The sequence below is a fragment of the Balaenoptera ricei genome, chromosome 3 (assembly GCF_028023285.1).
Source record: "Balaenoptera ricei isolate mBalRic1 chromosome 3, mBalRic1.hap2, whole genome shotgun sequence".
NCBI classification, from domain to species: domain Eukaryota; kingdom Metazoa; phylum Chordata; class Mammalia; order Artiodactyla; family Balaenopteridae; genus Balaenoptera; species Balaenoptera ricei.
In genome coordinates this window covers 156,057,001-156,084,166 of record NC_082641.1, presented here as the reverse complement: position 1 = coordinate 156,084,166, position 27,166 = coordinate 156,057,001, and the positions used below count along the sequence as shown (strand labels likewise).

The following is a 27,166-nucleotide window of genomic DNA, read 5'->3' as shown; positions in this document are numbered from 1 at the left end:
ATGCTCCGTATTGTTCCCCAGGGCACGCCCCTTGGCCAGATCTCCCATTAAGAGGACACCAATGTTGTCCCAGCGAAGAAATCCCCGCACGCATGATGCAGATCAGCGAGTTCCTGCCCGCTGCGCCGGTGCAGTTAATTTTAGCCAGGGTTTGTTCTATGAGTTGTAAACCTGTTTACCCAAGTAGAAGTTAGCAAGCTGAAATGTGACTTCTCCGCCCCATGTGAGAGGCGTCTATTTTAGACTCAGGTTGTTGGTGATCCCCAGAGAGCAGTCTTTGAAGAATTGCAGCCCGGATTTCCTTTGAAAGCACTTGTGAGTACTGGGTGAATCTTTCAGATTTCTCTTTGTTCTTTTCTCCTTAAATCTTCCTAATGTTGCTATCATAGTAATTTTTTATCTCTTGGGAAAACTGGGAGCTCTGGGGTGGGCACTTTAGAGGCTTCTAAGAATGGTGGCGAAAGGGCTTTCCTTAAATGTATCCTAATACAAGAAACCTGCCTTACTCCATTTTCCCAAGAGAAAGTATGTGAGTCTTACTATTTTTATCTTTGCAAACGCAATCTGTGGATTGTTACATACTTTATCTGCTCAAATATTTGATTAATGGAATGGTGTGTCATTGAGCTTCATTTTCAATGGTAACCTAACTCTTAGAGGGGAAAAAAAAAATGTTGAAAGTGGATTCCTGTTACACTTACTGTGAGCTACAAGTTTATGTGCAGAAATAATGGGAGTGTCAAATGTAATTTTGTAAAATGTGTAGATGGACAGTTTTTGTCAAAGGAGGATTTGGTGCTTAAATCCATATACTCCTAAAGAGAAGCCCTTAAAAAATAAAATGAATTTAGGAGGAAGCTTTTGGAAAGTAATTGAAATTGTCTTCTGGAAGAATTCCCTAATCTTAACTGCTCTTAATGTAACAAGTCGCCAACTTAAATTTGGACTGAAGAAAACTAAAGATTTTAATGTAGAATATTTTCAATTAAGTCTGAATCACCTTGCTTAGTTTGAAGTGTGTTTTAATTCAGAAGACTCGGACTTCATGCCAAACAACTTGCTTATAACACAGAACCTGGCAGGAATTTCTTTATCAATTAATACGTAGATTATCTCCCCCCTGGGAATGTTGATTTTAATGAAACAGTTCTAACAGGGGGTAGCAGCTGCTCCCAGGCGTTAGGGCTCCATCATCTGTGGGCCCGGAGGAAGGGTTGCCCTCAGATGCCATTTTCCATTTGGAAAGCTGTATCTAAAGACTTCCTTGTTACTATGTATTGTCTGATTTTAAATCCGAACAAGCCAAGGTGCCAACAATGAAAGGAAATGTTTCAGTGGTACATTTAGTAGGAAAAGAATGTAAGATGGGGAAAATAGAACTGAGTGTGTTCTTGGGCTGTTTTTAGAAATAAACTTTTTTTTTTTTAAACTTAAGTCTTTTTATTGAGTAGAAGAGAAATTTGCCATCCGGATTCATTGTAATTATAACAGAAAAGTCTGTAATGTCATCTTCAGCAGTTAAAGGGACTTTGTTCCAGGATGTTCTTCAGAATATATACTTTTATCCAAAGAGAATAACTGTTCTTACTTTTGACTGTTAATAAGGCACCATCAGAGTCTCAGTGGAGTGTTTTTAGAGGTATACTGTGGTTGGGTATTAGATCCTTTTCAAGCTATTACTCATCCGCTCAATTGTCGTTTGGTCCTGCAAAAAAGAAAAGCTGTTTAAGATTTATCCATGTTTTTAATTTAACAGAAAGAAGTTTCCAAAGGTGTTTTTACTACAAGGAAGCATATGTTCTTTTAGGAGGCGTTACTAAAATGCTTGTAGACACTTTCCGAGTGTTTGTTTTTGTGATTTATGCGCTTTGAGAGAGTGACCTAGGCCAGGAGGTGATGTCAGTGTCAGGGTGGGAATTTCTCCTGTTTGCTGGAGCCGCGATTCTCCTCCTGCTGTTCACCCCGGGTGCCTGGTAAAGGGACAGTGGTCTCGGTGCCCTCCTGGGAAGAGGCTCTTTTGACTACTTGTGATCTTGGCCGTGACCAATCACAATGAGCTCAACCTAGAGTCACCAACAGGGGATCCAGATGCTGAGAAACGTGGGCAGCTTTGTGGCCTGTGGAAGGAGCCCGGGACCCGTGGTTTCGGCCGCGTGCCGGGCACGCCTGAGCCTCCCGTAGCCCTCCTGCACTTAACTTGGGGCAGGTGTGTCCTCCAGCGCTGTTGAAGCTGCTCTCCCTGGCAGCCTGCCCTCCTGTCCTAGTCCTCTCCCTCCTAAAATAGTTACAGCCCCAGAGGCTCTGACAGAGTGACTCCTGATGGCGGTAGATTTCTTTTACTGTGACGTCATTCCTAGACAAGAGCCGTCTGCTCTGAAGCTTGGCGGGGTCTTCAGGGAAGTGGAGAGGAACCTTTTCTCTGGCTCCCCTTCATCCACATGCGGTTTTTAATAGGCAACTGTGCGGCCAGACTTACATTATCTAACAGGTTGCCTTTTGGTTGGGAGCCTAATGCATGTGCTCAGTGATCACACTTCTAGAATGTTCTCTTTCAGAAGGAACTCTTGCAGGAATAGGATTTGACACATTGAGTTCCGGATGAAAGGAGCAGTGAGCAGAGGGGTGTCTTCAGCGCTGCCTGTCTTGGGCACAAGTGTATGGTAATAGGATCTGGTCCTTGGCAGGAATGCCGATTGCTTCTGGAAATGCTGGGACGGCTGTTACTATTTAGCATGTATTAAGCACCCCCAGAGCCATACAATGCACAAAGAAAGCATAGTTCCTACTCTCAAAGAGCCCACGTGCTCAAATTAGGCGGGACAGAGCCTGGGCCGCGACTTGCACACTGAGTAAACCTGCAGAGCAAGGAATAGAAGGAAGGAAAGGAAGACAAATGGGGAGGGTCGGGGGTCACCCGTGGGCTGCTTTCTGTCCATCTGGGCTTCCGCCTTGTAGGATTCGGGCAGCCGGCAGTGCCACGGGGCCCTGCTTCCCTGTCTCTTCCAGCAGCTGGGGAAGTGATGGAGGTAAGAGAGGGATGGCCCCCAGGCCCCGATCCACAGCCCCAGGTCTCTGGGACGATTCCCCACACAGGGAAGGAGATCAGGAGTTTCATCTGCACCTGGAAAGGGACGGTTTATTAGCCTATAAAGGAGGAAACTTGATACCGCATAAAAGTAAGGAGCATCTTTCTCCACAGAGTGATGTCTGGATAGAAACCTGAATTTGGGTTCCCGATTTTCTCTCCCTCTTAAACTGATACACGATTGAACAAGTTACTTCATCCCCAATCTGGTTGGGGATGTCGAGTCAACAGTTGTATTAGTTAGAGAAGTGCTCTGAGCTTCTCTGAAGAAAGGCGTTTCGAAGGTCAGCTCAGCATTACTGCAGCCCGGAACGGTGTCAGAAGGACAGGAATCAGAGGCAGCTAACAAGGCAAGCTCGGGTATTGGAGAGTAATAAACGGAGGATGTGGTATGAATCTGTGAGTCATTTTCCCTTTATAGTCAACCTCATCCCATCTCTGACTAAGGTTCCGGGTCTAGTTCACGGCTCCACAACTAAAAGGGACTTGGAGAGATCCCAACAGAGAACCTCAAAAATGATTAAAGGGTTGAAAAATGATGCCTATAGTAAGATGTTAGGGAATGTCTATTATTTAGGCTGAAGGGAAAAAAATGACCAGGGGACGCTTGAATTGTTATTCCAGTATCTGTGTGCCTCTGGACCAGGGGATGATGGCCAACTAGTATCCAGTTCTACTGAGGATGTAAGGGTTCGGTCCAGTAAGGGTTAGGTTAGAACCGTGGTCCTCAATGTGTGGTCCTAGTACCCTCAGCATCAGTACCACCTGGGAGCTTGTGAGAAATGCACATTCTCAGGCCCCACCCAAGACCTGTGGATTCAGAAACTGTGCAGGTGGGACCCAGCAATCGTGTTTTAGCTCACCCCCCAAGTGATTCGGATGAAGCTGGAGGAACACTAGATGAGGTACAAAGAAGAGTATTACAAAATGGGGAATTGGGGTACTGGAAAATATAAACGTTTTTCCTGAAGTCATCTAAAAATGGGTTTATATTTGTTTGCAGTGTCTTCAATATTCTGTCTGAAGTCAGGAGTTAAGTGACCTGTCACAGCCCCCTCTAGCCCTAACTTTGCTCTGGATTTCCTCTGTCACTGAGAGAAGACTAATAATTACCCAGGAGAATTTTGCAATTACTTTTCCGAACTCAGTAGCTAAGACAGTGCCCATTTCAGATGGGGAGCAGATGAGATATTGTGATAGAAGTCATATCGTGTTATATCTCCTGCTTTTGCTCTATCACAGTGTCATTAAATAGACTGTCTGCTCCCCGTGTGACTTCTCAGCAGCCACCTGAGGGCAGGTTTGGGCAGCTGGGAAAATAGGGAGCCCCTTGATGTTGGCCCGTGACCCCTCTGTGCCGCAGGCTGCTGTGACAGTCCCCATTTCAGGGGGGCTCTTCCCCATTTCAGAAGAAGCGTGGGGACAGGGGCAGTGTGATGCCACCCCATCTTCCCAACTCTGTCCCTTCCACCTGCAGGATGCCATCCCTCGTGCCTGCACGGGGAGTTCCACCTGCCACCTGGAAGCTGGGGACAGGGGGACCTAAATATATTGTGGTAGTGGGTCTTCCTTAGAGCCGGAGGATAGGGACCTGTTTATCCTGTTGTTTTGTCTCCGCAGCAAACAACCAACGGGACACCTAGTGGGCACTTAACACAAATACCTAGTGAATTATTCCGTTGCACCGTCCAAGGCCACAGGTGCTCCGCCCTTGCCCGTGTAAATAATGATCTCGAATCGGACAGCTGGCAGTTCTGACCCTCCCCAGTCCAGGTACTTACTCCTGAGTACCTCTCCTCCCCCCGCAGCCCCCCATTTTGCACATAATAAAAATGCATCTTAATTTAGTTGTCTTTGCCCTTTTGTGTATTTTTCCTTTGTACTTTTGCTTGAAGGAGTTGTCTGGGGTTGAAAACAAACTACGGAGAGTGTGTGTGTTACACTTTGTATAGCGTTTAGGACAATCAGAGCTTCCTGTGATCAGAGTGAAGAAAGGGTTCTCTGAGGACATGTTTTGCCAGTGCTGCCTAGAAAGTGTCGCACCAGGATCGCACTGTTGTCCCCAGAGAGGCCACGTCCCGCCTTGGCCCGGCTCTGAGGCCCTCAGAGCTCAGCGCTGGGAACGGGGATAGTGGCCTCCTTAGCTTTTATAGCTGTTCTTTATCACACATTTGCAGAGTATTCAACATTCCTTCAAGTGAGGGCAGTCTGGCATAGACTCGTTTGCCTTGTCATGGGAGACAGAGGGTGAAGGGGGCAGGTGAGTATTCCAAGGCTGTCACTGAGTCTTCAGACCTCGTTATGTTGGAAAAAACTGACTTCTCAGACATGAGGCTGCGTGTACTGTCACGTTCTGCATCTGTGTCCACGCACAGAGTATGTGAGACCTGGTCCCTGTGGTGGTTGCACACAGAGAAGACAGGTTTGTCTTAGTGATTCAGAGAGCAGAGACGACTGACTTCTAGCGCCCTGGATCAGTCTCTGAATAGAAAATACTATCTTTAAAACCCCTGAACTCTCAATAACTATATATCCAGTAGAGGAAATCCAAATGGCTGCTTGATTTGGTTCTTCATGGTAGCAGGCAAAAGGCTATTTTCATTTCTGTACAAAGAGAAATGACAAAATCGTCTTCTTCGGTATTTCGCCCTGGCAAAAGTAATTTTGTTTCTAAAATCAGTCATATCTAGTCCACAGATGTGTCATTAAAAATGAGAGTGGTGGGACTTCCCTGGTGGTCCAGTGGTTTAAGAGTCTGCCTGCCAATGCAGGGGACACGGGTTCGAGCGATGGTCCGGGAAGATCCCACATGCCGCGGAGCAACTAAGCCCGTGCGCCACAACTACTGAGCCTGCATGCCACAACTACTGAACCCACGTGCCACAACTACTGAAGCCCGTGCACCTAGAGCCTGTGCTCAGCAACAAGGGAAGCCACCGCAATGAGAAGCCCGTGCACCGCAACGAAGAGTAGCCCCCGCTCGCCACAACTAGAGAAAGCCCGTGCGCAGTAACAAAGACCCAGCGCAGCCAAAGATTAATTAATTAATTAATTTTAAAAAGTTTTTTAAAAATGAGAATGGTTAAATGGTTTGGGATTAACTTTGTCTCATGGTAGTTGTTGAGTCAAAAATTTTAATGTGTTTGAAAGGAGAGGAAAAAAAACCTCCTTAGCTGGTTATTAGACTACACAAGAATGACTCACCTAATAATTCAATAAAAGATCCCCAGAGACAACCAAGTAAGGTATAGGTTAAATAATTTATGGTGTTGCCATATAATGCAACACACTGCAGCCATTTCAAATGATGATGTTGGATGTACATGGAGTAAAACTAGCAGGTTACAGAAAACGTGTATCACCTCATTTTTTGAATGGAAGGCATTTTTAAATGGGCTAATGGCTTTAATTCCTGTTTTAAAAGGAAGGCATTTATATGTACATAAAAAAAGAATGCAGTGCACCAAATATAAACAATAGTTATCTGTAGGAAATGAGCTCATGCATGATTTTCCCCTGGCTTTTTGGTTACCTGTATTTTAGACTTTTTTTCTTCAACGAGCATATATTACTTATGTAATAATGAAAAACTTTCTTTTCAAAAAGGAACTATTGTCATTAATTTCCTTTTAATAAATTTATTTATTTATTTATTTTTGGCTGCGTTGGGTCTCTGTTGCTGTGCGCGGGCTTTCTCCAGTTGCAGCGAGCGGGGGCTACTCTTCGTTGCGGTGCACGGGCTTCTTATTGCGGTGGCTTCTCGTTGCGGAGCACGGGCTCTAGGCACACGGGCTTCAGTAGTTGTGGCACGTGGGCTCAGTACTTGTGGCTTGCGGGCTCTAGAGCACGGGCTCAGTAGTTGTGGCGCACGGGCTTAGGTGCTCCGCGGCATGTGGGATCTTCCCGGACCAGGGATCGAACCCGTGTCCCCTGCATTGGCAGGAGGATTCTTAACCACTGCGCCACCAGGGAAGCCCTGTAACTCATTTTAATTTTGACTTCTATATTTTATTTAATTCACCAGTGGCCTCCCAGTGGCTTACATAATTAACGCCTACCCCTGTGGATAAAACTAGAGCACCAAAATGTACACAAAAACAATGGTCATTTTGCAGTGGTGGGCTAGGAGCATTGTTCCTTGCCTTACTTTCTCCTTTTCCATATTTACCAAAAATTTTATATGCACGCGTATTATTTTTACAATGGAAAACTGTAAGGCAGAGACTTGAGATCTTGTTTCTTGGGAAGAGGCCCACATAGGCTGATGTGTAGCAATTACCAGTGAAGGTTGATCCTGTTAATTCTGCAGTGTGAAGGGCATTCAACAGGGGTCTGCCGTCACTACTGGGTGCTCTGGAGGTTCCGTGAACTCTCACGTGAATGTCAAATTGGCCAGGGTCTCAGGTTCAGTGTTTTGTGGAGAGCGAAGACAGGGAGCTGGGGAATCCAGCATATTTTAAAGAGTCATTAAAATGGTATGCCTAGTGTTACGATTACCCACTTAAGTTTTGTCAGGGGCCATCCTTCTGGATCGTATATCCAGAGTAGTGGGTGGTGGAACCATGTGCTGGGGGCCTCGGGTAGTGTTTCCACAGTACTTAGCTCTGTGGTATCTGCGTGTATCTCAGCAGCGTTTACTGAGGTGAGTGATGGCCCTGTAGGAGAGCACCGGCTGTCTCAGTTACTTCTGCCACACGCTGCCAGGATGTCCTTGTGGCCTTAATCAGAAGGCTGTTTTGGGGAGCTGCTTTGGTACGGGTGGCCGTTGATTTAAGAAAGTCTTGAGCAGAAGCAGGAGACCTCCCTTTCTCCCCGCTTTGTATGGTGAGTCGAGAGGGTAAGTCCTTTTGATGGTTATGTAAAGGGTCTCTCATTTCGTCTGTTCCTAAGCCTCGGCCCAAATGAGTGGATCCATCCCCAGGTTCACTTGAAGACGGAGGTCTGGACTGAGATTCAGTTGAATCCACTTTCAACAGGACTGATACCTTAAGCTTAATTTAAAGCCAAAGAGCCTTGAGAAACCAGAAGGAATCTAGGATCCTGTACAACCATGTTTTGACCTAGTCTTTGGTTCAGAACCTTTGTTACTCATCAGGAGTGTTTCCTGGAATCCTGAGAACTGAGAAAGCTGGTTTTTCAAGTTTCCTTCCTACTGTTTTCATCCTTACAAGGAGCGTTCTTCTCCTCATCCTCTCTTCCCTTTCTTCATCATCTTTGTCTCTTTCTCCTGCACTTATACAGTAGGAATAATCTCGTAATCCTTCTCCACACTCTTGCCTCCCCGAGGAAGTAAAGACACAGCCCCCATGGGTTTATCTTCATTTTCTCTGGGCAGGGGAGGGGAAAAGAGCAGTGGGTGAACCGTTTAACCCAGATAGTCAGAGATTCAGTGGATGGAACCCTGTTCCCAGTGAGGACTGTGGAGGCCACTTCCGCACATCCTTGCCACCAAGCGGTTCCAACTTCAGTGAGACACAGAGCTATCCGCACACAGTGAGAGCACAGATGTGTATCAGGATGAATAAGCAGGTGGTCACAGTTTGAATGATAGAAGGCTTTGCCAGTTGAGTGGCACGAAGGAAGAAAGAGAGCATCTTTTTAAAAGGGATAAAGCAGGGACTTCCCTGGAGGCGCAGTGGTTAAAAATCCATCTGCCAATGCAGGGAACACAGGTTCGAGCCCTGGTCTGGGAAGATCCCACATGCTGCGGAGCAGCTAAGCCTGTGCACCACAACTACTGAAGCCCGTGTGCCTAGAGCCCGTGCTCTGCAACAAGAGAAGCCACCGCAATAAGAAGCCCGCGCACCGCAACGAAGAGTAGCCCCTGCTCGCCACAGCTAGAGAAAGCCCGCGCGTAGCAACGAAGATCCAACACAGCCAAAAATAAATAAATAAATGTATTAAAAAAAAAAAAAGGGATAAAGCAGATAAAAGTATTTCGTGAAACTATAAGCTACCTTAGAAAAGGCAGGAAACTGGTGGCTGTCGAGGGAAAGGGTGGCTTTTGTAAGAGCAAGAGGAGAATGAATCTTGGCTTAAAAATTTGGACTGAGTTTATTTCCTTCCTTTTTGTTTTTTTGTTTGTTCATTCCCTTTTTGTTTTGTTTTTGCCTTTACTCTGAAGATTAAAAGCAAAAATGAGAGGGTACAGATGTACTCAACGTAGCGAGGTGATTGGGAGTTATAAATGAGCTCATCTACTATCATAAAGGTTTAAAAAAAAAAAAAAACAGAGGGATTGCTTTCAACTTGACCTGAAATTAAAGTGGCGGCTGGAGCGGGAAGAGAGACTCGCTGAGTTGTTCCGTCACTCTGTGCCCCAGCCTGCTGTGCAGACTTGAGGATCCCTGGGGACCCGGCAGGCAGTGCGTCCAGCCTCACGCCTCGACTGTCAGGCCTGATTCTTGCCATCTCTACTTTTGTTTCCATTCGTTTGATTTTTCCTTGATCTTTAAGTCATAGTGTCTTCAGGCTCTGTGGCCTTGTCAGTAACAAGGAAATCCAGAATTTTTACTTGAAGAAAAATGACGACGCCTAATCCAGAAGAGACTTCTTTGGTCAGGTATAAAAGCTTGACCTTATCATACTAACTATTAAGCATTAGAAGGATATGGTTTTTTAAGTTTAGTTTGTATTGTGTTCTGAGAAGAAATGACCCCCAGTAGGCAGTAGTATAATAAGAAAGATTTTGTTTTCTGTCCCCTTATTAAATATTAAGTACTGAACTTTTAAGAACCCAAGTGATCAAATTGGATCCAGCTGTGTAAGAGCAGTACAGGTGTAGAGGTATCTTTTCTTAAGAGGCAAATCCAGTCACTTAAAAATTTACGTACAGTAAAATTCACTTTTTCTGGTGTACAGTGGTATGAGGTTTTACACATCCTCAGGTTTTTATGGCCACCAGCACAGCCAGGATACATAATAATTCCAACTCTTGTGCAGCTCCTTTATATTCAGACCTTCCCTCCACCCCTTGCTCTCTGAACTGTGAAAGTAGTCTCTAAGCCCCAAACGTCATGGTAGAGGGTGAAAATCTAACTAGCTAAGGGGACTTAAGCACAACCTTTGACCAGTAAATGTCTTATGCTGTCCCAAGGGTGATCCCTAGCAAGCCAGACTGAAGTATATAAAAGGGAGAACTATCTGAGCAGGGACATCAACAGCTGTACCCTGTAGGGAAAGTAGACTTCCACAGAATTAGTCCAGCCAAGTAAACAAACAACCAAATAACAACAACAAACCTCTGGTGGGGAGGGAGTAACCAGTAACCAGAGTTGCTACAATATATTATCTAAAATGTCCATTTTTCAACAGAAAATTATGGGACATGTTAGAGAAACTGGGCAGTAGAGACTGCTTTTGGAGGGGCCCAGTTACTGAACTTAGCAGACAAAGACTTCAAAGAAGCTATTATTTTATTTTCTTAGTTCAAAAACTAAAATAAACCATTCTTAAAGAATTAAAGGAAGGTGTGGGAGCAGTGACTCATTGCATAGATAGAGAGTATTCTTAAAGAGATAGAAATGATAAAAAAAAAAGAACCAAATGTAGATATGACACCAAAAGCAAAAGCAGCAAAAGTAAGGACAGATAAATTGGACTACATCAAAATTAAAAGCTTCTGCACATCGAAAGACGCAATCAATAGAGTGAAAAGCCAACCTACAGAATGGGAGAAAGCATTTGTAAATCATGTATCTGATAAAGGGTTATTATCCAAAATATAAATGTGTAAAAAACTCCTACAACAACAGCAAAAAACAGCTTGGTTCAGAAATGGGCAAAGGGTTTAAATAGACATTTCTCCAAAGAAGATTTACAAATGGCCAGCAAGCACATGAAAAGATGCTCACCATCACTAATCATTAGAGAAATGAAAATCAAAATCACAGTGAGACATATCACCTCACACCCATTAGGATGGCTACTATTAAAAAACAAAATACCCATCAAGCCTCTTAGATAGCCTCAACCACCAGAGGGCAGACAGCAGAAGCAAGAAAAACTACAATCCTGCAGCCTGTGGAACAAAAACCACATTTACAGAAAGATAGACAAGACAAAAAGGCAGAGGGCTATATACCAGATGAAGGAACAAGAAAAAACCCCAGAAACACAACTAAATGAAGTGGAGATAGGCAACCTTCCAGAAAAAGAATTCAGAATAATGATAGTGAAGATGATCCAGGACCTCGGAATAAGAATGGAGGCAAAGATTGAGAAGATGCAAGAAATGATTAACAAAGACCTAGAAGAATTAAAGAACGAACAAACAGAGATGACCAATACAATAACTGAAATGAAAACTACACTAGAAGGAATCAATAGCAGAATAACTGAGGCAGAAGAACGGATAAGTGACCTGGAAGACAGAATGGTGGAATTCACTGCTGCGGAACAGACTAAAGAAAAAAGAATGAAAAGAAATGAAGACAGCCTAAAAGACCTCTGGGACAGCATTAAACGCAACAACATTCGCATTATAGGGGTCTCAGAAGGAGAAGAGAGAGAGAAAGGACCAGAGAAAATATTTGAACAGATTATAGTCGAAAACTTCCCTAACATGGGAAAGGAAATAGCCACCCAAGTCCAGGAAGCGCAGAGAGTCCCATACAGAATAAACCCAAGGAGAAACACGCCGAGACACATAGTAATCAAAGTGGCAAAAATTAAAGACAAAGAAAAATTATTGAAAGCAGCAAGGGAAAAACGACAAATAACATACAAGGGAACTCCCATAAGGTTAACAGCTGATTTCTCAGCAGAAACTCTGCAAGCCAGAAGGGAGTGGCATGATATACTTAAAGTGATGAAAGGGAAGAACCTACAACCAAGATTACTCTACCCGGCAAGGATCTCATTTAGATTTGATGGAGAAATCAAAAGCTTTACAGACAAGCAAAAGCTAAGAGAATTCAGCACCACCAAACCAGCTCTACAACAAATGCTAAAGGAACTTCTCTAAGTGGGAAACACAAGAGAAGAAAAGGACCTACAAAAACAAACCCAAAACAATTAAGAAAATGGTCATAGGAACATACATATCAATAATTACCTTAAACGTGAAAGGATTAAATGCTCCAACAAAGAGACACAGGCTTGCTGAATGGATACAAAAACAAGACCCATATATATGCTGTCTACAAGAGACCCACTTCAGACCTAGGAACACATACAGACTGAAAGTGAGGGGATGGAAAAAGATATTCCATGCAAATGGAAATCAAAAGAAAGCTGGAGTAGCTATACTCATATCAGACACAATAGACTTTAAAATAAAGAATGTTACAAGAGACAAGGAAGGACACTACATAATGATCAAGGGATCAATCCAAGAAGATATAACAATTATAAATATATATGCACCCAACATAGGAGCACCTCAATACATAAGGCAACTGCTAACAGCTATAAAAGAGGAAATTGACAGTAACACAATAATACTGGGGGACTTTAACACCTCACTTACGCCAATGGACAGATCATCCAAAATGAAAATAAATAAGGAAACAGAAGCTTTAAATGACACAATAGGCCAGATAGATTTAATTGATATTTATAGGACATTCCATCCAAAAACAGCAGATTACACTTTCTTCTCAAGTGTGCACGGAACATTCTCCAGGATAGATCACATCTTGGGTCACAAATCAAGCCTCAGTAAATTTAAGAAAATTGAAATCATATCAAGCATCTTTTCTGACCACAACGCTATGAGATTAGAAATCAATTACAGGGAAAAAAATGTAAAAAACACAAACACATGGACGCTAAACAATACGTTACTAAATAACCAAGAGATCACTGAAGAAATCAAAGAGGAAATCAAAAAATACCTAGAGAGGAATGACAATCAAAACACGACGGCCCAAAACCTATGGGATGCAGCAAAAGCAGTTCTAAGAGGGACGTTTATAGCTCTACGAGCCTACCTAAAGAAACAAGAAAAATCTCAAGCAAACAATCTAACCTTACACCTAAAGGAACTAGAGAAGAAGAACAAACAAAACCCAAAGTTAGCAGAAGGAAAGAAATCATAAAGATCAGAGCAGAAATAAATGAAAAAGAAACAAAGGAAACAAGAGCAAAGATCAATAAAACTAAAAGCTGGTTCTTTGAGAAGATAAACAAAATTGATAAGCCATTAGCCAGACTCATCAAGAAAAATCAATAAAATTAGAAATGAAAAAGGAGAAGTTACAACAGACACCGCAGAAATACAAAGCATCCTAAGAGACTACTACAAGCAACTCTATGCCAATAAAATGGACAACCTGGAAGAAACGGACAAATTCTTAGAGAAGGTATAACCTTCCAAGACTGAACCAGGAAGAAATAGAAAATATGAACAGACCAATCACAAGTAATGAAATTGAAACTGTGATTAAAAATCTTCCAACAAACAAAAGTCCAGGACCAGATGGCTTCACAGGTGAATTCTATCAAACATTTAGAGAAGCGCTAACACCCATCCTTCTCAAACTCTTCAAAAAAATTGCAGAGGAAGGAACACTCCCAAACTCATTCTATGAGGCCACCATCACCCTGATACCAAAACCAGAGAAAGATACTATAAAAAGAGAAAATTACAGACCAATATCACTCATGAATACAGATGCAAACATCCTCAACAAAATACTAGCAAACAGAATCCAACAACACATTAAAACGATCATACACCACGATCAAGTAGGATTTATCCCAGGGATGCAAGGATTCTTCAATATATGCAAATCAGTCAATGTGATACACCATATTAACAAATTGAAGAATAAAAACCATATGATCATCTCAATAGATGCAGAAAATTCAATTCTTCCAATTCTCCCAAAATTCAACACCCATTTATGATAAAAACTCTCCAGAAAGTGGGCATAGAGGGAACCTACCTCAACATAATAAAGGCCATATACGACAAACCCACAGCAAACATCATTCTCAACAGTGAAAAACTGGAAGCATTTCCTCTAAGATCGGGAATGAGACAAGGATGTCCACTCTCACCACTATTATTCAACATAGTTTTGGAAGTCCTAGCCACGGCAATCAGAAAAGAAAAAGAAATAAAAGGAATACAAATTGGAAAAGTAGAAGTAAAACTGTCACTGTTTGCAGATGACATGATACTATACACAGAGAATCCTAAAAATGCCACCAGAAAACTACTAGAGCTAATCAATGAATTTGGTAAAGTTGCAGGATACAAAATTAATGCACAGAAATCTCTTGCATTCCTGTACACTAATGATGAAAAATCTGAAAGAGAAATTATGGAAACACTCCCATTTACCAATGCAACAAAAAGAATAAAATACCTAGGAATAAACCTACCTAGGGAGACAAAAGACCTGTATGCAGAAAACTATAAGACACTGATGAAAGAAATTAAAGATGATACCAACAGATGGAGAGATATACCATGTTCTTGGATTGGAAGAATCAACATTGTGAAAATGACTATACTACCCAAAGCAATCTACAGATTCAATGCAATCCCTATCAAATTACCAATGGCATTTTTTACAGAACCAGAACAAATCATCTTAAAATCTGTATGGAGACACAAAAGACCCCGAATAGCCACAGCAGTCTTGAGGGAAAAAAACGGAGCTGGAGGAATCAGACTCCCTGACTTCAGACTATACTACAAAGCTACAGTAATCAAGACAGTATGGTACTGGCACAAAAACAGAAATATAGATCAATGGAACAGGAAAGAAAGCCCAGAGATAAACCCATGCACCTATGGTCAACTAATCTATGACAAAGGAGGCAAAGATATACAATGGAGAAAAGACAGTCTCTTCAATAAGTGGTGCTGGGAAAACTGGACAGCTACATGGAAAAGAATGAAATTAGAATACTCCCTAACACCATACACAAAAATAAACTCAAAATGGCTTCGAGACCTAAATGTAAGACTGGACACTATAAAACTCTTAGAGGAAAACATAAGAAGAACACTCTTTGACATAAATCACAGCAAGATCTTTTTTGATCCACCTCCTAGAGAAATGGAAATAAAAACAAAAATAAACAAATGGGACCTAATGAAACTTCAAAGCTTTTGCACAGCAAAGGAAACCATAAACAAGACCAAAAGACAACCCTCAGAATGGGAGAATATATTTGCAAACAAATCAACGGACAAAGGATTAATCTCCAAAATATATAAACAGCTCATTCAGCTCAATATTAAAGAAACAAACAACCCAATCCAAAAATGGGCAGAAGACCTAAATAGACATTTTTCCAAAGAAGATATATAGATGGCCAAGAAGCACATGAAAACATGCTCAACATCACTAATTATTAGAGAAATGCAAATCAAAACTACAATGAGGTTTCACCTCACAGCAGTTAGAATGGGCATCCTCAGAAAATCACCAAACAACAAATGCTGGAGAAGGTGTGGAGAAAAGGGAACCCTCTTGCACTGTTGGTGGGAATGTAAATTGATACAGCCACTATGGAGAACAATATGGAGGTTCCTTCAAAAACTAAAAATAGAATTACCATATGACCCAGCAATCCCACTACTGGGCATATACCCAGAGAAAACCGTAATTCAAAAAGACACAGGCACCCGAATGTTCATTGCAGCACTATTTACAATAGCCAGGTCATGGAAGCAACCTAGATGCCCATCAACAGACGAATGGATAAAGAAGTTGTGGTACATATATACAATGGAATATTACTCAGCCATAAAAAGGAACAAAATTGAGTCATTTGTTGAGATATGGATGGATCTAGAGACTGTCATACAGAGTGAAGTAAGTCAGAAAGAGAAAAACAAATATCGTATATTAATGCATGTATGTGAAACCTAGAAAAATGATACAGATGAACCGGTTTGCAGGGCAGAAGTTGAGACACAGATGTAGAGAACAAACGTGTGGACACCAAGGGGGGAAAACTGCGGTGGGGTGGGGATGGTGGTGTGCTGAATTGGGTGATTGGGATTGACATGTACACAGTGATGTGTATAAAATTGGTGACTGATTAAAAAAAAAAAAGAAGAAGAAGAAATTCAGTTTGGAAAATAACATAATTTGTATATGTTTGTTTGCCCTGTAAGGTGGCAATCTGAGTTTTCATTCATGGTTTTGGCAGCAAAAATTAGTAATATCAACTGAAAAAAGTGCCCAATATAAAAGTTGAGAATTATGTTTTATTTGGCGGACTTTCTGAGGACTCAAGCTTGGGAGGCTGTCTCTCAGGTAGCTCTGAGGGACTGCTCCAAAGAGGTAAGGGAGAAGCCAGGATATACAGGAGTTTTGAGATAAAAACCAGGTAGTGGAACATCAAAAGATTACTGTTAATTAAAGAAAACCAGATATCTCAAGTTAATGAATTTAGCGCTTTTCTACACGTGGGAAGATGCGAGAATCTGGGCTCACTGAAAACATTCCTTTGATATGCACCTTAACTATCTAGGGCCAGTATCCTTTTTTCCACCCTGAATCCCCTCAGGGTGCACAGTTGGGGATGGCTTGATGGCTGATGACTTGATGGCTGCACATCCTTTGTTTATTGATATGGCAGGCAGCATTTTTCATCCATAGTAACAAGCCATGTATCTATTGGGTTAGTCAAAAAGTTCGTTTGGGTTTTTCCACCTTATGGAAAAACCCAAACAAACATTCTGGCCAACCTAATATTTAGAAAAAATGGATTACATAAATTCATCATCATATGTACCTTTTAAAAATAAAGGGTGGCATGCATTGATACGTAAAAATCTGGAGTATTTATCAATAGAACAATTAAGCAAAGTGTATTGATAAAGATACTGAGAAATAAAATATTGCCTGCCATATCAGTAAGTAAAGGATGTCACAATCATCAGCAATTGCAGTATCGCAACAGAGAGCTGGTGAGCCCGGAGGAAACTCAGGATGTGAAAACACAGGATACTGGCCCCAAACAGCTGAGGTGCATATCAAAGGAATGATTTCAAGTTGTTTGGCATAATGTGTCCAGCACTGTAGCTTGCTGGTCGCTAAGAGAAGCTGGGTCTTGGTGTTGAGATAGAGATCTCTGGGAGATTTTCACCATTTGGTATTACGTGGAGCTGGGAGGTCTCTTGTGGACCAGTGTCCTGAAGTTGGCTGTCCCACCTCAGAGGCACAGCTCTGATGCCTGGCTGGAGCATCAAGAGCCTTTCATCCACATGACTCAGAATAAAAGGGAGAAAAAATAGAAAGAAAGAAAGAGGATAAAATAAAATAAAGTAAGATAAAATAAAATAAAGTTATTAAAATAAAAAATAATTATTAAGAAAAAAATTTTTTAAGTAAAAAACAAAACAAAACAAAAAACGGACGGACAGAACCCTAGGACAAATGGTGAAAGCAAAGATATACAGACAAAATCTCACACAGAAGCATACACGTACACACTCACAAAAAGAGGAAAAGGGGAAAAAATAATATATCTTGCTCCCAAAGTCCACCTCCGCAATTTGGGATGATTTGTTGCCTATTCAGGTATTCCACAGATGCAGGGTACATCAAGTTGATTGTGAAACTTTAATCTGCTGCTTCTGAGGCTACTGGGAGAAATTTCCCTTTCTCTTCTTTGCTCGCACAGCTCCCGGGGTTCAGCTTTGGATGTGGCCCCACCTCTGCGTGTAGGTCGCCTGAGGGCGTCCGTTCTTCACTCACACAGGACAGGGTTAAAGGAGCCGCTGTTTTGGGGGCTCTATGCCAAACAACTAGCAAGACAGGAACATAGCCCCATCCATTAGCAGAGAGGCTGCCTAAAATCATAATAAGGCCACAGACACCCCAAAACACACCACCAGACGTGGACCTGCCCACCAGAAAGACAAGACCCAGCCCCATCCACCAGAACACAGGCACTAGTCCCCTCCACCAGGAAGCCTACACAACCCACTGAACCAACCTTAGCCACTAGGGACAGACACCAAAAACAACAGGAACTACGAACCTGCAGCCTGCAAAAAGGAGACCCCAAACACAGTAAGATAAGCAAAATGAGAAGACAGAAAAACACACAGAAGATGAAGGAGCAAGGTAAAAACACAACAGACCTAACAAATGAAGAGGAAATAGGCAGTCTACCTGAAAAAGAATTCAGAATAATGATAGTAAAGATGATCCAAAATCTTGGAAATAGAATAGACAAAATGCAAGAAACATTTAACAAGGACCTAGAAGAACTAAAGAGGAATCAAACAACGATGAACAACACAATAAATGAAATTTAAAATACTCTACAAGGGATCAATAGCAGAATAACTGAGGCAGAAGAATGGATAAGTGACCTGGAAGATAAAATAGTGGAAATAACTACTGCAGAGCAGAATAAAGAAAAAAGAATGAAAAGAACTGAGGACAGTCTCAGAGACCTCTGGGACAACATTAAACGCACCAACATTCGAATTATAGGGGTCCCAGAAGAAGAAGAGAAAAAGAAAGGGACTGAGAAAATATTTGAAGAGATTATAGTTGAAAACTTCCCTAATATGGGAAAGGAAATAGTTCATCAAGTCCAGGAAGCACAGAGAGTCCCATACAGGATAAATCCAAGGAGAAACATGCCAAGACACATATTAATCAAACTATCAAAAATTAAATATAAAGAAAACATATTAAAAGCAGCAAGGGAAAAACAACAAATAACACACCAGGGAATCTCCATAAGGTTAACAGCTGCTCTTTCAGCAGAAACTCTGCAAGCCAGAAGGGAGTGGCAGGACATATTTAAAGTGATGAAGGAGAAAAACCTACAACCAAGATTACTCTACCCAGCAAGGATCTCATTCAGATTTGATGGAGAAATTAAAACCCTTATAGACAAGCAAAAGCTGAGAGAGTTCAGCACCACCAAACCAGCTTTACAACAAATGCTAAAAGAACTTCTCTAGGCAAGAAACACAAGAGAAGGAAAACACCTACAATAACAAACCCAAAACATTTAAGAAAATGGGAATAGGAACATACATATCGATAATTACCTTAAATGTAAATGGATTAAATGCTCCCACCAAAAGACACAGACTGGCTGAATGGATACAGAAACAACACCCATATATATGCTGTCTACAAGAGACCCACTTCAGACCTAGGGACACATACAGACTGCAAGTGAGGGGATGGAAAAAGATATTCCATGCAAGTGGAAATCAAAAGAAAGTTGGAGTAGCAATTCTCATATCAGACAAAATAGACTTTAAAATAAAGACTGTTACAGGAGACAAACAAGGACACTACATAATGATCAAGGGATTGATCCGAGAAGAAAATTTAACAATTGTTAATATTTATGCACCCAACATAGGAGCACCTCAATACATAAGGCAAATACTAACAGCCACAAAAGGGGAAATCGACAGTAACACAATCATAGTAGGGGACCTTAACACCCCACTTTCACCAATGGACAGATCATCCAAAATGAAAATAAATAAGGGAACTCAAGCTTTAAATGATACATTAAACAAGATGAACTTAATTGATATTTATAGGACATTCCACCCAAAAACAACAGAATACACATTTTTCTCAAGTGCTCATGGAACATTCTCCAGGATAGATCTTATCTTGGGTCACAAATCAAGCCTTGGTAAATTTAAGAATATTGAAATCATATTCAAGTATATTTTCCGACCACAGCGCTATGAGACTAGATATCAATTACAGGAAAAGATCGGTAAAAAATACAAACACATGGAGGCTAAACAATACACTACTTAATAACGAAGTGATCACAGAAGAAACCAAAGGGGAAATCAAAAAATACCTAGAAACAAATGACAATGGAGACACGACGTCCCAAAACCTATGGGATGCAGCAAAAGCAGTTCTAAGAGGGAAGTTTATAGCAATACAATCCTACCTTAAGAAACAAGAAATATCTCAAATAAACAACCTAACCTTGCACCTAAAGCAATTAGAGAAAGAAGAACAAAAAAATCCCAAAGTTAGTAGAAGGAAAGAAATCATAAAGATCAGATCAGAAATAAATGAAAAAGAAATGAAGGAAACGATAGCAAAGATCAATAAAACTAAAAGCTGGTTCTTTGAGAAGATAAACAAAATTGATAAACCATTAGCCAGACTCATCAAGAAAAAAAGGGAGAAGACTCAAATCAATAGAATTAGAAATGAAAAAGGAGAAGTAACAATTGACACTGCAGAAATACAAACGATCATGAGAGTTTACCACAAGCAACTCTATGCCAATAAAATGGACAACCTGGAAGAAATGGACAAATTCTTAGAAATGCACAACCTGCCGAGACTGAACCAGGAAGAAATACAAAATATGAACAGACCAATCACAAGCACTGAAATTGAAACTGATTAAAAATCTTCCAACAAACAAAAGCCCAAGACCAGATGGCTTCACAGGTGAATTCTAACAAACATTTAGAGAAGAGCTAACACCTATCCTTCTCAAACTCTTCCAAAATATTGCAGAGGGAGGAACACTCCCCAACTCATTCTACGAGGCCACCATCACCCTGATACCAAAACCAGACAAAGATGTCACAAAGAAAGAAAACTACAGGCCAATATCACTGATGAACATAGATGCAAAAATCCTCAACAAAATACTAGCAAACAGAATCCAACAGCACATTAAAAGGATCATACACCATGATCAAGTGGGGTTTATTCCAGGAATGCAAGGATTCTTCAATACACGCAAATCAATCAACGTGATACACCATATTAACAAACTGAAGGAGAAAAACCATATGATCATCTCAATTGATGCAGAGAAAGCTTTCGACAAAATTCAACACCATTTATCATAAAAGCCCTGCAGAAAGTAGGCATAGAGGGAACTTTCCTCAACATAATAAAGGCCCTATATGACAAACCCACAGCCAACATCGTCCTCAATGGTGAAAAACTGAAACCATTTCCATTAAGATCATGAACAAGACAAGGTTGCCCACTCACACCACCATTATTCAATATACTTTTGGAAGTTTTAGCCACAGCAATCAGAGAAGAAAAAGAAATAAAAGGAATCCAAATCAGAAAAGAAGAAGGAAAGCTGTCATTGTTTGTAGATGACATGATACTATACATAGCGAATCCTAAAGATGCTACCAGAAAACTACTAGAGCTAATCAATGAATTTGGTAAAGTAGCAGGATACAAAATTAATGCAGAGAAATCTCTTGCATTCCTGTACACTAATGATGAAAAATCTGAAAGTGAAATTAAGAAAACAATCCCATTTACCATTGCAACAAAAAGAATAAAATATCTAGGAATAAACCTACCTAAGGAGACAGAAGACCTGTAAGCAGAAAATTATAAGACACTGATGAAAGAAATTAAAGATGATACAAATAGATGGAGAGATATACCATGTTCTTGGATTGGAAGAATCAACATTGTAAAAATGACTCTACTACCCAAAGCAATCTACAGATTCAAGGCAGTCCCTATCAAATTACCAACGGCATTTCTTACAGAACTAGAACAAAAAATCTTAAAATTTGTATGGAGACACAAAAGACCCCAAATAGCCAAAGCAGTCATGAGGGGAAAAAACAGAGCTGGAGGAATCAGACTCTCTGACTTCAGACTATACTACAAAGCTACAGTAATCAAGACAGTATGGTACTGGCACAAAAACAGAAATATAGATCAATGGAACAGGAAAGAAAGCCCAGAGATAAACCCACGCACATATGGTCACCTTATCTTTGATAAAGGCGGCAAGCATATACGGTGGAGAAAAGACAGCCTCTTCAATAAGTGGTGCTGGGAAAACTGGACAGGTACATGTAAAAGTATGAAATTAGAACACTCCCTAACACCATACACAAAAATAAACTCAAAATGGATTAAAGACCTAAATGTAAGGCCAGACACTATCAAACTCTTAGAGGAAAACAGAGGCAGAACACTCTATGACATAAATCACAGCAACATCCTTTTTGACCCAGCTCCTAGAGAAATGGAAATAAAAACAAAAATAAACAAATGGGACCTAATGAAACTTAAAAGCTTTTGCACAGCAAAGGAAACCATAAACAAGACAAAAAGACAACCCTCAGAATGGGAGAAAATATTTGCAAATGAAGCAACTGACAAAGGATTAATCTGCAAGATTTACAAGCAGCTCATGCAGCTCAATAACAAAAAAACAAACAACCCAATCCAAAAATGGGCAGAAGACCTAAATAGACATTTCTCCAAAGAAGATATACAGATTGCCGACAAACACATGAAAGAATGCTCAACATCATTAATCATTAGAGAAATGCAACTCAAAACTACAATGAGATATCATCTCACACCAGTCAGAATGGCCATCATCAAAAAATCTAGAAACAATAAATGCTGGAGAGGGTGTGGAGAGAAGGGAACACTCTTGCACTGTTGGTGGGAATGTATATTGATACAGCCACTATGGAGAACAGTACGGAGGTTCCTTAAAAAACTAAAAATAGAAATACCATATGACCCAGCAATCCCACTACTGGGCATACACCTTGAGAAAACCATAATTCAAAAAGAGTCATGTACCAAAATGTTCACTGCAGCTCTATTTACAATAGACAGGACATGGAAGCAATCTAAGTGTCCATCATCGGATGAATGGATAAAGATGTGGCACATATATACAATGGAATATTACTCAGCCATAAAAAGAAACGAATTGGAGTTATTTGTAGTGAGGTGGATGGAGTTAGAGTCTGTCATACAGAGTGAAGTAAGTCAGAAAGAGAAAAACAAAAACAGTATGCTAACACGTATATATGGAATCTAAGGAAAAAAAAAAAGGTCATGAAGAACCTAGTGGCAAGACGGGAATAAAGACACAGACCTACTAGAGAATGGACTTGAGGATATGGGGAGGGGGAAGGGTAAGATGTGACAAAGTGAGAGAGTGGCATGGACATATATACACTACCAACCGTAAAGTAGATAGCCAGTGGGAAGCAACCGCATAGCACAGGGAGATCAGCTCTGTGCTTTGTGACCACCTAGAGGGGTGGGATAGGGAGGGTGGGAGGGAGGGAGATGCAAGAGGGAAGAGATATGGGAACATATGTATATGTATAACTGATTCACTTTGTTATAAAGCAGAAACTAACACACCATTGTAAAGCAATTATACTCCAATAAATATGTTAAAAAATTAAAAATTAAAAAACTACAATGAGATATCATCTCACACCAGTCAGAATGGCTATCATCAAAAAATCTAGAAACAGTAAATGCTGGAGAGGGTGTGGAGAGAAGGGGACACTCTTGCACTGTTGGTGGGAATGTAAATTGATACAGCCACTATGGAGAACAGTATGGAGGTTCCTTAAAAAACTAAAAATAGAACTACCATACAACCCAGCAATCCCACTACTGGGCATATACTCTGAGAAAACCATAATTCAAAAAGTGTCATGTACCAAAATGTTCATTGCAGCTCTATTTACAATAGCCAGGACATGGAAGAAATCTAAGTGTCCATCATCGGATGAATGGATAAAGAAGATGTGGCACATATATACAATGGAATATTACTCAGCCATAAAAAGAAACAAAATGGAGGTATTTGTAGTGAGGTGGATGGAGTTAGAGTCTGTCATACAGAGTGAAGTAAGTCAGAAAGAGAAAAACAAATACAGTATGCTAACACATATATATGGAATCTAAGGGAAAAAAAAAAAAAGAGGTCATGAAGAACCTAGTGGCAAGACGGGAATAAAGACACAGACCTACTAGAGAATGGACTTGAGGATATGGGGAGGGGGAAGGGTAAGCTGTGATAAAGTGAGAGAGTGGCATGGACACATATACACTACCAAGCGTAAAATAGATAGCTAGTGGGAAGCAACTGCATAGCACAGGGAGATCAGCTCGGTGCTTTGTGACCACCTAGAGGGGTGGGATAGGGAGGGTGGGAGGGAGGGAGATGCAAGAGGGAAGAGATATGGGAACCTATGTATGTGTATAACTGATTCACTTTGTTATAAAGCAGAAACTAACACACCATTGTAAAGCAATTATACTCCAATAAAGATGTTAAAAAAAAAAAAAAAGGAATGATTTCAGTGAGCCCAGACTCTCGCATCTTCCCATATATAGAAAAGCGCTAAATTCCTTAACTTGAGATACAGTAAGTCCCTGCAAACGACCCTTCAAGTTTCAAACTTTCAAAGATGCAAATGAGCGTTCCATCAACGTTAGGTGTGAGTGAAACTGCAGCTTGCTCTCCACCTCCTATTGCTGACGATCCTTCAGCTCTACCATCTCCCACCTCCTCTCCCTCCTCCAGTCAGTAACTCTTTTTGCCTGTTCACTCGATGCCAGCCCCTGTATGCCAGCTGTTGTACTGTACTACTGTTCTTTTCAAGGTACTGTACTGTAAGATTAAAAATGTTTTATTTATTGTTTTTTTATGTATTATTTGTGTGAAAAGTATTATAAACCTATTACAGTACAGTACTATTATAGCCGATTGTGTTAGTTGGATACCTAGACTAACTTTGTTGGACTTACAAACAAGTTGGACTGATAAACGTGCTCTCAGAATCAGAACTCATTCTTATGTACGGGACTTACTGTACCTAGTTTTCTTTTATTAACAGTAATCTTTTGTTCCTACTACCTGCCCCTTGTTGCAAAACTCCTATATATCCTAGCTCCCCGCCTCGCCTCCTCAGAGCAGTTTTCTCAGGGTTACTTGAAATGCTGCCTCCCGGACTTGAAGTCCTCAGTATGTCCACTGAAGAAAACACAACTCTCAATTTTCAGGCTGTGAATATTTTTTTTCAGTTGACAATACCTTACCCCTTCTATAACTGTTATGGTAACCTACTGTGTTAGGTGGGTCCCTACCCTAGGTTTGATTGACAACACATTACTGCCAAGAACGTATGAAAGAGTTTATTACTTCCATAATGGAAGTGTCTGGGGAGGGCAGGGAAGGCCTCTTAAGTAGGTGGGAAGTGCCTTGACAGAACAAGGAAAGGAGCCTGGCCTGAGTTTTTTGTTTTTTGTTTTTTAAATTTTTATTGGAATATAGTTGATTTACAATGTGTGTTAGTTTCTGCTGTACAGCAAAGTGAATCAATTATACATAAATATATATCCACTCTTTTTTAGATTCTTTTCCCATATAGGTCATTACAGAGTCCTGAGTAGGGTTCCCTGTGCTATATAGTAGGTCCCTATTAGTTATCTATTTTATTTAATTTAAAAAAATTTTTTGGCCGCACCACACAGCACATGGGATCTTAGTTCCCAGACCAGGGATTGAACCTGTGCCTCCTGCATTGGAAGTGGAGAGTCTTCACCACTGGACCACCAGGGAAGTCCCCCTATTTTATATATGTTAGTGTGTATGTGTCAATCCCAATCTCCCAATTTAACCTTCCCCACCCCCCTTTCCCCCCAGTAACTGTGTTTGTTTTTCACATCTGTGACTCTATTTCTATTTTATAAATAAGTTCATTTGTGCCATTTTTTTAGATTCCACATATAAGCGATATAATATATTTGTCTTTCTCTGTCTGACTTCACTCAGTATGAGAATCTCTAGGTCCATCCATGTTGCTGCAAATTTTGGCCTGAGGTTTTTTGTTTGTTTGTTTGTTTGTTTTAATTGAGATTAGGAGGTGGGCTAGTGTGAGATTTTGCACACAAAGGCAGGGGCTACCAAGGATTTAATCTCTTACCAGCACCAAAGAAGTAAGCACCCAGGGCTTCTTGTCATCTTGTACAGATGTGGGGCACCAGGAGAAGGAAGGATGAGGCTTTAAAAGTTGTCAGCAGTCAAACATTAAAAAATGGAGTCAGACTTCTAGATTCTCATCTGGCATGTAAAGAGCTTAGAAGGGGACATTCCTATAATCCTCACCAGAAAAAAGCAAACAAACTTAAAATTAACGACTCGGATCTATCAAACCATTAATCACAGGGCCGACTGCTGTCTCCAAAATTGGAGAGACAGTAAAATAGAAATTTTGAAATATGCCCACAATATTCTGCTCTTAACAATGCCTGTCCTCAAAAGATTCTGTTTTACCAGTGCCTAACTGACATGGTGGGAGGGTGAACTAGGAGATAGATGGGCCCCTGGGCCAGACAGCTGGTGTTTGTCAAGTGGAGCAAAACTGAAGTTTTGTCCTCAGCCAGACAAGAATGATGCCCGTTTCCCTTCCTCCACTGATATGGAGGGAATGAACTGGCAGTGGGGAATTTGTTGCAGCAAAAATAGAAATGGAGTTTTTCCTCTCCTGAGAACAAGGAAAGTAAAGGGAACAGTGATCAGCCTAGAGAAGAAACCAACAGGCCTGAAAGAGTTAATCACTCCTAGCTATATTTTAACTGTTACTAATCTGTAGTGTCTGTAACTAGATTCATCCTTCACAAAGCTAACCTATCACTACCTGACACTATGTGAATTACATCCTGCACCTATCACCCCCTAACTCTGTGTGATGTAAATTGCATCCTGCACCTGGTGTTTAAGCTCCCTGCACTCCCTTGTAACAAGTCACCCCTTGTCGCTTTTTGCATTTCAGAAAGAAGGTCACAGGCCAATAAGCCAGAGACAAACAGGCCCAGTTACCGGGTCGGGCCGCCTGACGCCAGATGTGACTGTTTTGAAATAATGCAAGAAGAAGAAAAATGCAAGACCTTCATGACTTCGATCCTTATCATACACCCCCGGACTTCGAGCCCCACCTATAAGATCTCCTCTGATTCCTCGGGAAGTGAGGGCACAGTTCTTGAGGCGCTAGCCTGCTGTGTTTTCCCCTTTGCCTGGCAAAGAATTAAAAGCTATCTTTCTTTTCCTCCAAAAACTCTGTCTCCATATTCTTGTTCAGCATCAGTGCACAGAGAGCCAAGGTTTTTTTGGCAACAGGGGAAATTGCTAACTTGAGTCTCCTCTAGCCTTTCTGCTTGACCTAAGTTGAGGGAGAGAGGGACCTCAGAAAGAGTTGTGAGGTTGAGAGTTTTGTTTTGTTTTGTTTAAACCCCAACAGCAAACACGTGGTGTGTTTTCCGAAACCACTTCACCAGCTCTCCAATTCCAACTGGGTGTCTTACAACTCAATTCTACCACTAACCAAAA

The 27,166-nt window shown here is 41.0% G+C and overlaps 1 long non-coding RNA gene across 1 annotated transcript; it reads left to right on the top strand.

Moving 5' to 3' along the window:
- The first annotated feature begins 64 nt into the window (after positions 1 to 64).
- LOC132362755 (uncharacterized) lies at positions 65 to 26,894 on the top strand. The gene is made up of 2 exons (XR_009502476.1): positions 65 to 315; positions 26,613 to 26,894. It is a non-coding gene; the product is annotated as an uncharacterized LOC132362755 (long non-coding RNA).
- The last annotated feature ends 272 nt before the right edge of the window (positions 26,895 to 27,166 follow it).